Source organism: Sus scrofa, chromosome Y, assembly GCF_054392235.1.
Source record: "Sus scrofa isolate SSC_HxYL_T2T_F1_AM1 chromosome Y, Sscrofa_HxYL_maternal_Yorkshire_Landrace_v2.0, whole genome shotgun sequence".
Taxonomy (NCBI): Eukaryota; Metazoa; Chordata; class Mammalia; order Artiodactyla; family Suidae; genus Sus; species Sus scrofa.
Genome location: NC_139402.1, coordinates 7161717 through 7173938, shown reverse-complemented (window position 1 = coordinate 7173938; position 12222 = coordinate 7161717). Strand labels below are relative to the sequence as shown.

Here is a 12222-nt window from a genome sequence, read left to right as displayed (position 1 = left end):
TCTACCATGCTTCAGACCAGGGAAACATTTAATTAGCTGTAAATATGATAAAGCATATGAATTATTAAATACACAAAGGTGATGGAATTATGTAGCTCAGGGGTCAGTGACCTTTTTCTACAAGAAGCCAATGAGTAAATAAAACCATGGAGGGGGTGGGAGGAATAAAAGGGGAGGATGGGATTAACACATACACACTCTGTATGTAAAACAGGAAACTAACAAGGGGCTACTGTAGAGCACAGGGAGATCTACTCAGTCCCCTGAGATAACCTATACGGGGAAAAAAATCTGAAAAAGAAAGGATATATGTACACATAAGACTTGTTCCCTTAGCTGTACCCCTGAAACGAACACAATTGTTATAAATCACTTAGACTTCAGTAAAATTTAAAAGCAAAAACAAACCTAAGTTACCAACTCTGGTTGCACATGAGAATCACCTGCAAAACACTCTTTTTAAAAAAAATGCCAGAGTTCCCGTCGTGGCTCAGTGGTTAACGAATCCGACTGGGAACCATGAGGTTGTGGGTTCGATCCCTGGCCTTGCTCAGTGGGTTGAGGATCTGGTGTTGCTGTGAGCTGTGGTGTAGTTTGCAGATGTGGCTCGGATCCCACGTTGCTGTGGCTCTGGCATTAGACCCCTAGGCTGGGAACCTCCATATGCCGCGAGTGTGGCCATAAAAGGACAAAAGACAAAAAAAAAAAACAAAAAAACAAAAAACAATTCCTGGAGGGAGGGATAAATTAGAAGTTTGGGATTATCGTATACTCATTACGCTACATAAAATAGACAAGTAACTAGGACCTACTGTATACTGTACAGCATAGGCAACGATATTCATCATTTTGCAATAACCTATAAGAGAAAAGAATCTGAAAAGCTTTACATATGTATATATATAAAGTTAGTTATGTATATATGTGTATATTCAGCTGTATACATATAACTGAATCACTGTTGCATACCTGAAACGAACAAGATATTGTCAATCAACTATACGTCAATAAAAGTACTTAAATAAGTCAATAAATGGATAGTAAATTCTTCAGGCTTTGAGGCTCCTACAGGCTCCATCACAAGTCCTTAGCTGCCCTTATGGGGCAAAAGCCATCACGGTCCACCTGTAAAAGAATGGACATGGCTTGTGTTCCAATAAAATTTCATTTAGAGACACTGGAATCTGAATTTCATATCCCTTGCCCATGTCTTGACATACTTGCCTCATTTTTATTTTTTCAACCCTTGAATTTCAAGATAAAAACCACGCGTCACTCGGGCACTGCACAAAACCAGGGAGTGCTCTGTTCCCATGGGGTGTCGTTTGTTTACCCTGGTATCGTTAATAAAATCATGTTTTCAAAGAGAGTTTTACCTGGGAAAATGCTAGCAACAGAATCTTGAGTGAAAAAAAAAAAGGCAGAATCTAAAACCATTTTTCCAATATGCCCTCATTTTGTAAAAATAAAGGCATATCCAAAGAACTTGGAAAAAAGTACCCCAGAACATTAAAATGCTTTTCTCGTAGGGCAGCGTTGCAATGATTTTTTATTCCCTTTGTATGCTTTTCTGTATTTGCTAAATGCTTTCCAACGTGTGAGTATTGTTCTTATAATAAGTAACATTACTTTGAAAAATGCTGTTTTGAAAAATTATTCTCAAGCGGGTTCTCTCTCCTGGCATTTTAAGTATTCATTTTCCATATTTTGAAATTTATTTCCTTTCTCCGTCATTTGTTTTCTTCTTTGGAGGAAGTTTGCCATCTATTTTAAGAACATCCTTCATTCGTTTTCTTACTCATTCTTTTCCTGTTTCCCCCTCTCTCTCCCAGTGATCTTTCTCATGTCTGACATTTTTCAAAGTTCTATTCTGAGCCCAAAGGGGAAACATATGAAACATATTCATTATAGGGGAACTAAGCTTTCAAACACCACTGTTCTAATTTTAACATTTTAAGGATCAAGAGAGGCCTCAGTGTTGTGACCGCGACGTTTTCAACAGAAAATTTAACCATATCAAAAATGGTTAAAAATAGATTTCTGCTTTGTGTGTACTGACCCACTGAGCCGAGGCCCTTCGTCCTTGGGGGAGGACGAAGGGCTTTACGGAGCTTCCCTTCTCTTGCTGTGTGACCGTCTACCCCATCTGTGTCTCAATCCTGGTCCCCTAAGGGGAGCCCTTCTTGAGTATTTTTCACATCCCGTCAGAATGGAGACTCCAGGCGTGGAACACCCCGAAGTTACCGGTCCACTGACCCAGCTCCTGATTTCTGTGGCAGACATCTACTGAGCACCTGTTTTGCAACGGACTATGTTCCAAGGACAAAAATGCCTGGATGGAGAAGATGAGCAAGCCAGCTGCCCTATCCGGGCACAGTCTCTAGTGCAGCCACCGGTGACCTGTAACTGGGGGCAGCTCAGGTGCAATCGTACCGTCCCCGGTGAGAGTTGAGATGCGGCTGTAGATAAAGGAAACAGGACGCCTGTTCATAGTTGTGCCAGAAAACAGCGTCAGGGGGCTTACACACTAGGAAGGATGCTGGGAGCCCATTCTTGGCGGGAGCCAGCTAATGGCAGCATGCTTTGTACCTTGCTTCTCAGGACAACCCTGCCCTGCAGGGCCCCACAGCCTGGCTCAGTCCCTTGACTTTTATGCCATGGTAGCAGAGAGGGTGTGAAGGAGGAAGGTAGAGACAGGGCCCTGCAGGAATAACGCACGGATTCATCCCGTACCTTGTGCTGGGCCTTCCTGTGCACTGTACCAGAACCGTGTCACGGAACTGATAGGACAACCACACGGGCTCAGTACTGGCTTCACACCATCTGTCTGAATCACAGTTCAGGGAGAGACTGATTTATTATAGGGACCGGCTCAGGCAGTCCCAGCAGCCAAGAACTTCTGTGATCCGCTCTCTGCAAGGTGCTACGGTCTCACTGTCTCCCCGCCCAGTTCAGATGTTGACACCCTAACCCCCTGCAATGCGATGGGCTCAGGAGTCAGGGCCTGGGGGGAAGTGCTGAGCTCATGAGGGTGGAGCCCCCCCAAGAATGGGATGAGAGTCCTGATAAAAAGACCCCAGAGAGACCCCGTGCCCCTTCCACCATGAGAGAAGGTGAAGGTGAGAAGATGAAGTAAAGAAGATGAACCAGGAAGAGGCCCCTCACCCGAACTCAACCCTGCTGCCATGACCTTGACCTTGAACTTCCCAGAATGGTGAGAGCTGAATATCCGGTGTTTATAAGCTCTCCAGTCTGTGTTCATTTGTCACAGCCGCTTGTATCAACTAAGACACCAGGAAGGCCACCACCGTCATTCAGTCCAGGTCCAAAAGACGGAGAACGAGAGGTGATGGTTCCTGGGGGTAGGAAGTGATGGATGTTGCAGCTCAAGCAGACAGAGAGCGCACTCTTTCTCTGCCCTTTTGTTCTCTTCGTGTCCTTAGTGGATGGGTTGAGGCCTGCCCACGTTGCACTGGGGGAGGGGGGGTCTGCTTTACTCAGGCTACCAGCTCAACTGCTCATCTCTCCCAAACACCCTCGCATTCCCACCCCAAATTCACGTTTTACCAGCTGCCTGGAATCCCTTCGCCCAGTCCAGATGACACGTCAAACGAACCACCATGCCCTCCTTGAAATGAAGGCACCGAGTCCTTGCAAGAAAGTCTAACTAATGTATCCTCTGTCACACAACTGGCTGGCAATGGAGCCAGAACCCGTCTATACCCATGTGATATAAGAACTCAGTAGTCCATGACTTTATCATATGTATCAAGCCCTTCCTCCACCCCATGGCTCCATGCAAATATATTGGAGTCCAGTCTGTTAATGATCTAACCTTGACCCCGGGACCAGTGTCAGCTGCAGGCATGCGTGTTCAGGCAGTGCTGAAATATCCTCTTCAGAAAGGAATGCCCCCACAGGTATAACGACCTCTCTGTTAAACTTAAGGGAGAACAAGTATAAGAAAAGCAGAGTAAGGACGTAATTTTGCCCAGAAAGCATGACTGCCTCAAGGAAAAAGCTTACTGGACGTTGAAAACAGAGACTGGTTTCCAGCCCAAGGCTTTGCAGAAAAGGTCTTTGCTGAGTTTGCCTCCATATAAGTTCATGGAGATCTACAAGTCAACACAAACCTGAGGTCATCTGAGTGGAGAGCTTCCCCAGGCTGCACATGGGACGGGTTTTGCTTCTGCTGAAGTAGCTCCTCATGACTCCTGTGCCCAGAATCAGCCAGGTCTCCAGTTTAACAGGAAGGATTATGGAGTCATGCAAATGCGTGTCATGTCAGGTCTCCCGCATTCAAAAGGCTGAGGCTCGTCCTTCAAGTCACCTTCAACCACCGGGGTGTCACTTTTTTCACTTTGCTCCCTAGTATATACAAGTCTACAGGACAATTAAAACCATGTGGGCTGGGGGTGGACAGGAGCTCCAGGACACAGAAGAAACACAGTCACGTCCTCACGTTCAACCCAGACACGGGCTGACAGGTGAGAATGGAATGCATTTCGTCCCTGTGGGTAACAGGAAGATGAGACGAGCAAGGTTGAGTGATCTCGCCACCAAGATAGAAAAGCTCATTGACACAGAACCCTCCTGACAGGTGCTCCTGGAAACATTTGGCAGATATGTCCCATTGCCTGGCACTTGGGTCCAGAGACTTCCCGGAATTCACCTAAAAAAACCTAAATTAATGATAAATCAGTAGACAGGAGTTCCGTGGTGGCTCAGCAGGTTAAGGATCTGGCATGATGCCTGCTGTGGCTCTGGTTACAGCTGCGGCTCTGAGTTTGATCCTTTCCCTAGGAACTTCCACATGTCGTGAGCACAGCCAAACAATAAAAACAAATAAATCAGTAAACAAAATGGAGTGACCCAAAATGGACCAGGAGAGGGGAGTTTTTGTCACCCCTCCCCCACTGTTTTTTGGGGCAGTTCCTTCTGAAGGGGCAACCAGGATACTCTTGCGGACATCAAGGACACATAGACTGTTCAACCAGGAGTGCCCCATGTGGCCAGAGCAAAAAGGAGAAGCATCCACAAAGGCGTGGAGCTTGCTGGCAGCACGGCTGTCAACCATCCCAGGAAGGCCAGCATTTATGCCCACCGTGGACCTGTGGGCATGTTGTATATTAAATTCTCCTGGACCAGAGGGGAGTGTCTTAAAGCATCTGAAAGGAACTGATCAGAAAAAAAAAGAAAGAAAAACAAAAGAGAAAATTACCTGTGGATTTAAATATCAACGTATTCCATGCTGATGGGTCTCCACTGGGCACAGCTTTATCTTTGGGTCACCCCTGCCAATGTGTGGAGTCACGTTGGGTTGTCATACCTGGACAGAGGGCTGTAGGGGCTACTGGCATCTGGTAGTGGTGGGTAAGTGCTGCTAAACATCATATAACACCCAGGGCAGCTCCCTGGGGAAAGAAAAAACAACAGTGATCTGGCCCCACATGCTCTGTGCAGAGAAGAATTTCTCCTGAGAACCATATATAAGAGATCTTATCTGTTAGACTTTATTCCCTATGAATTCATGGCATCCTGGGGGAAACAAAAGAGTTTGGGCTCAGGAAAAAAAAAAAAAAAAAAAAGTTAAGTAAACGAAAAAAAAAAGTTGCACTGATGTCAACTCCCAGAAGCATCCTAAAGCTACAGAAAGATGTCATTAAACTGATGACATGGGAAACCGCCAACTACGGAACCCATTTAGTGACCCAGCTCACCAGGGAAGAAGCAAGTCTTTGGCTGCAATCAATTGGTAAGATGGGTGTGTCTCTCAAGTTACCCTCCAGCGTCAAGGAAGACGTGTATGTGTCAGAGCTTCTGTCTGAGGAAGAGGCTTGCAGACAAGACCAAGGCTCACATCCCACATCATCTGTTCCCTGAGCAGGAGCTGTGAGCACCATTTCAGAACAGCCGTGTGATGCTTCTGGTGAAGACCAGGTGTTTAGCCAAGGACCACAACCCTGCAGTGGGGGCTCATCCATAGTGCTTTCTTCTCTGGGGTTCACATCCACATCGCACAGCCAGATGCAGCTTTCGTCATGGCCTTGCCGGGCTTCCCACGCCCACCTTTGAGGGGCCACCTCCCATCAGCTTTGCCCAGAGCCAGTGAAGTCAGCTGGCTGCCGTCTCCGCCATCCTCCGACCCAGAGCGGAGGGTTCCTGAGGGCTTAGCTTGCATGCAGTCAGAGGAACACCCCTCTAGAATTGTGTGAGCCCTCCTCTGCTCTGCTCTCTGGGTGTGGATTCAAAACATGGCAGAAGCTCCCTGGCAGGTCCTTGGCTTCTGATCACACAGCACGTTGCTCCATTTCTCCTTGATTGTGTGAAGGACACTCCGCTGATTCTCCCCTTTGGCGGCTGGCCAAGCAGAGGATGAGCTTGTTTGCAGTGTGTGCTCTCTTCTCATTACTATTTCACCGAGCTAGCTTGACACTCTTCAAAGATGGATATTTCTCTGAGAGGTGATTGTGTGGTCCCGGCCGTGTCTAGATTGACACAGTTATTTACCAAAGTAGTTTGGGTGAAAACGTGCCTCTTAGTGAATCCCTCTGGGCAGAGAGAAAACACGTCCTGACTCTCCACAAAGAGTCTCTCCTAGAACATCAGAAAGGTATCCGTCTTGAGAGTTGACAGCTTCTCATCCAAGAAACAACTCAAGGGTGGAAGAGTTGGATGTCATTGGAAAATGATTCAACTGAGCTAAATGTGGAGTTCCTGTTGTGGTGCAGCAGCAATGAACTCGACTAGCATCCATGAAGACACAAGTTCCATCCCTGGCCTCACTCAGAAGGTCCGGGATCCGGCGTTGCCGTGAGCTGTGGTGTAGATCGAAGATGCGCCTTGGATCTGGCATTGCTGTGGCTCTGGTGTAGGCTGGCAGCTGCAGCTCCAACTCGAACCCTGGCCTGGGAACTTCCCTATGCTGCAGGTACAGCCCTAAAAAGCAAAAAAAAAAAAAAAAAAAAAAAATAGCTGAATGTTTGGACATGGGACTCAGACAAGAGAGTTGTACAACCTCCCTTGTTCAAAACAAGTCCTGCCCACCGTCATCTCCAAACGTACTGCAAACTGAAATCCATAATTTGACGATCAATAGACCTAATAGATGTTTCTTCATCAACTGCCATCCTTTTCCTCCTGAGAGACGTCCACTCCTATGGTTCATTTCAATGTATGTGTCTGATTTTGAGGAGACACCATTTCTTTTGGAAGCTTGTTCAGACCTTGTACTTCATGCCTCAAAATAAAATCGCTAAAACCCACTGCATCTCTTGCAAGGACACGTACCACACTCACCACTTCTCCTTGAGTTTTCTTCCAGGAAAATCCTGCTGTTGATGAATTGTGGCTTCGTGCCTCTAGCCACTCGCTGACTGGTCCAGATGAGCCCTGCTGCTCATCCCCACATCCCACCTTCCATGGAGAGTTACTGCCCTTCCAGCAGGTTCTGATCCCAACCTTTTCACAGCAGCATTTCTTTTCCTGAGTATTCTCAGTTTCCATAACGCACATTTTTCTGATTCCCTTGACCTGTAATTTCTTCTCCAAGACTTTGAGGTTCCCCCCCTCTGTCTCAGCTCATCTCCCAGGCTGGTTAGGTGGCTTTCCAGGGTGTGGGTTCCTTTCCTTTTTTAACAGCTCCCTCTCAGAGTGCTGGTCCCATCCTGATTTCTCTCTTTTTTTTTTTTCCTTTTGTTCTACTCAGTTATGTGGAGGGTTTCTTGCCCTTTTTGGAGGCCTGAGGTCTTCTCTCAGCATTCAGTAGAGGATCTGTGCAAATCGCTCTACATGTAGATGGTTTTATTTTGATGTGTTTGGGGGGGAAGTTAAGTGCTGCGTCTTACTCCTCCACCATCTTGATCCCACCTCTGCCCTGTAATTTCTTGAACCCTGCCTAAAATCACCACCTTGCCTCTCCAACTCTCACTGTGTTTGCAGAAATTGCTAAGGAACTACTTTCTTTCCCTCTAAGTCGTGGGGACCCCCACGGCGTCAGCAGTCCTTGCAGGTCTGTGACCTTTACGGAGGGTGTGCCGCAAAGCAATGCCACACCCCATCACCTTGCTCCAGCCGCTCCGCCCCTTCGTGATCCCTCGGCCCCTTCGTGGTCGCTCCGCCCCTTCGTGGTCGCTCTGCCTTCCTCTCCGTAAAACGTGTTCGGCACCTCAGCGAGCACATTGGCTGTCCTGGGGCGAGCTTGCTCAGCGCCTGGCTAGTACGCCCGGTTCTTACCGTCCCATGACGTGCACCTGTTCCCACCTTCACAACTTCCCTCTGATCTCATGTGTTAATTCCTTTGGTGAAACAGATTGAGAGAGGTAACGAAAAGCCTGCATCCCAGATTGCGAAGAAGGGGGGGCTAAGAAATGGCAAGGGGAGGTTAGAAAGTAGGAGAGGGCCATGGATGGGAGAGCAAGAATGCAGCAGAGACCGAGGGAGGATATACACACTACTGTATATAAAATAGCTGGGTAACAGGGACCTACTGTCTAGCCCGCCCGAGAAAACTACTCGATACTGTGTAATCACTTATACAGGAAAAGAATCTGAAAAAGGAACGAATACATATATATGCATAACAGACTCCCTTTGTTGTGCACCTGAAACTAAAACCGTGTTGTTAAGTCAACTCCAAGAAAATGTATAAAAGAAAAAAAAAGAGAGAGAGACGCAGGTGATGCTTGACCATAATTCTTATTTTTTAAACCTCTCATGAGGCTGCAGAAACACCAATCATACTTCTGCTTATGCACCCAGCCAAATTCCTCCTGCAGTAAAAATATCTCGCATAATGTATAGGTTTTCACACTTAAAATATCACTCGTACAAACACAGGGATTTCTGATTTAGGAAGCAAGAAGAAACACTCACCTGAGCATGGCTGATAAGAGCTTTATATTTCTGACAGCTCTTAAAGTGAGATGAAGGGTTGCCCTTATATCGTGAAACATGATCTAATGGCCTTCAAAGCGATCCTCCTTACCTAATAAGAATTTCAGCTTCGTGCTACTTTATTATGTGTCCCTTTTTTTTTTTTAAAGGAAGCATTCAATGTTTTCATTGCTAAAGAATTGATGAGCAGCCTGTTTACCAAATAAATTCATAGAATGGAGAGCTGGAGGAGGTAATTATAAAAACATGACCAGGGACCAAAAATATCCTTGCATCGTTAGCCACGGCGATTTCTTTATTGCAAACCAGAGAGTTTGCTGAGGGATTTGCCAAGTGAGCTGCGGCTGGAAATGAGCAAGACTGCCAGGCAGGGCTTCTGATCTCTTCCTTTTCTTTCAGAGGGTGAAGCAGACAGCATGGTTTTGGGAGGTCTGCACACACACATGGCCCCTTTGCATTGTGTCGTGAGCCTAGAAACTCCCCTGTTGCAACGGTGTCGTGAGCCTAAAAACTCCCTAGGGCATTACTGCCAGTGTCAGGGTGGCACAGACATCAGCCCTGCGTCCCCTTCAGGTCCCTCGGTTGCAGTGGTTACTGCATTAATTACCAAACCCCAACGGATTTCAACACGTCTGCCTGGGACGCCGACAGCGCCTCTCCTCTTCCGGCTGGAAACCTCCCGCGATTTCCTTGACATGTTTAATTTAATTGTTTCATTGAGGGAAACACAAAAACCCCACCGTTTCCAGCAGGGCGAGCATCAGGCACGGATTCCGACAGAGAAACCCAGCTGTCCGTAGTCAGCCAGCCGGCTCATCAGGCACCTAACGTGTGGAAAATAGCATCCGCGTGTGTGGGAGCCTGTCAGGGGAACCTCAACCGCGTGCTGGCTTTGATGGGGAACAGTGCATGCACCACACACACACACACGCACACACACCAGTGCCTGTGTGACCCAGGGTCCCCCACGAGAGGCACTTGCTTCAACACCATCCACTTGATGAAAACATTCCAGGGTTCCCTCTCTGTCACACGTTTACATCTGGGAGACGCAGACCCAGCCTTTTGCACATGAAGGGCTCTGGACTCCAGTGGGACACAGGTCATGATCCCTGTGGGTAGCCTTGACCTGTCAAGCCCCCAGATGCTTTGAAGAAGCTGGCTGCACGCACCATTCCTCAGCTTCTCAGAGCCTCGCCGTGCAGAGCACACCCATTTAACATCACTGCTTATTTTATCCTGGACTCTCGGGCTTCAGCCTCTGAGTGGGCTCAAGTCGGTAGCCGTTTCATAATCAAATCTCATGCTTCAGGGCAAAAGTCCTTGCTGGAAGGAAAGGGAAGAAAAAAATGATGCTCAGCCTCTCTGTGATCCATGGCCAGATCTTAAGGGCAGGTTTCACGGTGTGGTGAGACGGACGAGTGTAAGAAATGATGCTAGTCACAGGTCATGTCCAATTCCTTCACGATGCGGGGACCTGATTTTTAAATGGCTTGTTAGACAAATGAGACCTGTGGCTGTAAAAGCACCTCATAAAAGGACCACTTCCCAGGAGTTCCCATTGTGGCTCACGGGTTAAGAATCCAACATCGTGTCCGTGAGGATGTGAGTTCGATCCCTGGCCTCACTCAGTAGGTTAAGGATCCGGCATTGCCACCAGCTGCAGTGTAGGTTGCAGGCATGGCTCAGATCTGCTGTTGCTGTGGCTGTGGTGTAGGCCTGCAACGGCAGCTCCGAATTGACCCCAGCCAGGGAGCTTCCATATGCTGCAGTAAAACAAAAAGAAGGAGAGGGGGAAGGGGAAGAGGAAGAAGAAGGAAAAGAAGAGGAAGAAGCAACAAAAAGGATCCCTTCCCTTCTCGGAAGCAAAGGCATCATGGAAACAAAGTCTCAGACCGGCACCTAACCCTTGGCACTCATATGAAACTCATCCAAGTCTGCTTCCTGTTTCAGGACCCTCAGCCATCAATCCTGTATTAACTGTCCACCCTGAACTCACCTCTAAGATCTTCTGTCTGCAGAGTCTCACCCACCAGTCCTCTTTCTGTCCACTTGCAGATGTAACTTCAGTTACTGTTCTTGCTAGACCCTCACAGTCTGAGGACCACACCCATCCCCCTTGTCTCCTAATGCTTCCGTCCAGTCAGCTCCATCCCACCAGTCCCCAGTCCCAGGTCAACCTCTTTTTCTACTGCAAAGAGAAAGTGGGCACCATCAGGAATACCCTTCCTTAGCTTTTCACTTCTCCTGCAAAACCATCAGCACGTGCATCCTGTCTTCTCTCTTATATCCAGACCTGCACCCTTTCTTCCCTCTAGTCTCCAGAGCTGCATCCTGTGTTCCATCCACTCTCTGGACCTGCATCCTTTCTTATCTCTAGTCTCCAAACCTGCAGCCTCTCTTCCCTCTAGTTGCCTGAAAACTTGGGACCAGAGATGAGAATCCCCCCATCTGCTCTGTGGGTTTCATCACACCCAAGGATGGACCCCATCAATCTCTTCCTCTTTTGTATCACCACCCTTTTCAGGAATGGGGCATCTAGGAATGAGCAAGTTCTCCATGCGTCTCTCCACATGCTTGCCGCATACTCTCAGTATTGCTCCAGTTGTAGCACGTGCACAAAATCCTCTGCCCTCACAGTCACAACTTTCTTAACTCCTGCTTATTCCATAGCCCACTTCCATCTGCTTTCAGAATTCACGACGTTTCTGTCGGTTGCAGCCATCTTCATGGTCAGTCGTCAGTGACCTGTTAAACACAACCATAATAACCTTTCTTAGGTCTTAGATCTGCCCCGTCTCGGTGCATATGTGATCACAAGATGGGCACTTGCTTTTTGTTTTTGAACCTATCTACAGAAAAGAAACAAACTCATGGACATGGAGGACAGACTTGTGATTGCCAAGGCAGCGGGGGGTGGGGGGTGCTGGACGGGGAGTTTGAGGTTAGGAGATGCAAACTCTTGCATTTGAAGTGAATGAGCAATGAGATCCTGCTATACAGCCCTGGGAATTATAGCTAGCCACATGTGATGGAACATGATGGAGGATAATGTGATAAAAAGAATGTGTATATATATATATATTTATATATATATATCCATATATATATATATCCATGGATATCCATGGATATAGCTATATGGCTAGGTCATTTCACTGTACAGCTGAAATTGACAGAACATTAAAAAATCAACTATAGAAAATAAAGTGAAATCATTTTCATCTAAAATATAAATTTTAAAAAGTTCCTTTCTCTTGTGTAAAGGAGTTAACGCTTTTAAGCTAAACCCTGCTTGTTCAAACAACACTCTGTTCTAGGATTTTT

At 47.1% G+C, this 12222-nt stretch overlaps 1 protein-coding gene across 49 annotated transcripts in view; it reads left to right on the top strand.

The window, feature by feature from the left end:
- Positions 1-12222, top strand: part of LOC106506881 (pseudouridine-5'-phosphatase-like) — a 744469-nt gene that overhangs the window by 325791 nt on the left and 406456 nt on the right. The gene's annotated exons all lie outside the window — the stretch shown is intronic.